Genomic DNA, 1,071 nt, shown 5'->3' with positions numbered 1-1,071 from the left:
GAGAGAGAGAGAGAGAGAGAGAGAGAGAGAGAGAGAGAGAGAGAGAGAGAGCGAGAGAGAGAGAGAGAGAGGAGTAGTTGTTCAGAATGTTATTGGGTATGAAGTAAAAAATAAACAACATTTTGTCAAAGTTACTTGCAACTAGAGAAACAAAATAAAACTTTGGATCTCATAGCTCCTCTGTAAACCTATAGCATCGATGTGTTTAACCACATAGAGTATGGAATGAAAAGTACGAGAACCCATCAGATTGACATTGATCTGTGAGTAAATGAGATGGGGTTAGCCATTTTAGTGTCTACGATTGGACAGGTAAAGATGGAGCCTAATGTGCAAACGAAGCACCCCGCTGAGTTCGTTTATATATACAGATTATTGGATTTCGTATTTTGAAACCACGCAAGCAGGGATGCTGCAAGGCTTTGAGAGGGGAATTCCTCCGAACCCCAAACGTGTCAAAACTCTGTGGTTTACAGTTGCGTAGATTGCATAGATACATTCACGAGCAATAACATGAATGAACATTTCCCAATGTAGGTATGCACACAAACACATACACATAGCTCTCTCTCTCTCTCTCTCTCTCTCTCTCTCTCTCTCTCACACACACACACACACACACACACTCACATGCACACATCTACACACATGTACTTACACACATATTTTGGAGTACTCATGTTCATACGCCCACATCAGCGATGCAGTTAAAACAAAACTAACAGACCAGTCATGAAAAACTACGACACTTGTAGCTACAATATGAGCCTCGATGCGTAGAGTAAACAACACGCAACACCAAAAGCTTGCAATGACATCAAACAAAACTTGGATGGGTTGGCAGTGGCATATTCTGCAAGGACTGTCGTCGTCAGCTGTTTGGTCAAACCGAGCACCTTCAGAGAGTCCATAGGTATGGCGTGGTCAGCATGAAAGTAACGGTCAGCACCCACGACACCTGGAGGTTTGATGCGGAGGCTGGTCGACAGTACAGGTGATCGAATCTGACACAAGAAAACAACGGAAAAGGGGGACAGGTGTAATGTAGTAAAGAAGATATTCCGCTAAAAT

The sequence above is a fragment of the Aplysia californica genome, unplaced genomic scaffold (assembly GCF_000002075.1).
Source record: "Aplysia californica isolate F4 #8 unplaced genomic scaffold, AplCal3.0 scaffold00343, whole genome shotgun sequence".
Lineage (NCBI taxonomy): Eukaryota > Metazoa > Mollusca > Gastropoda > Aplysiida > Aplysiidae > Aplysia > Aplysia californica.
This window is presented reverse-complemented; position numbering follows the sequence as displayed.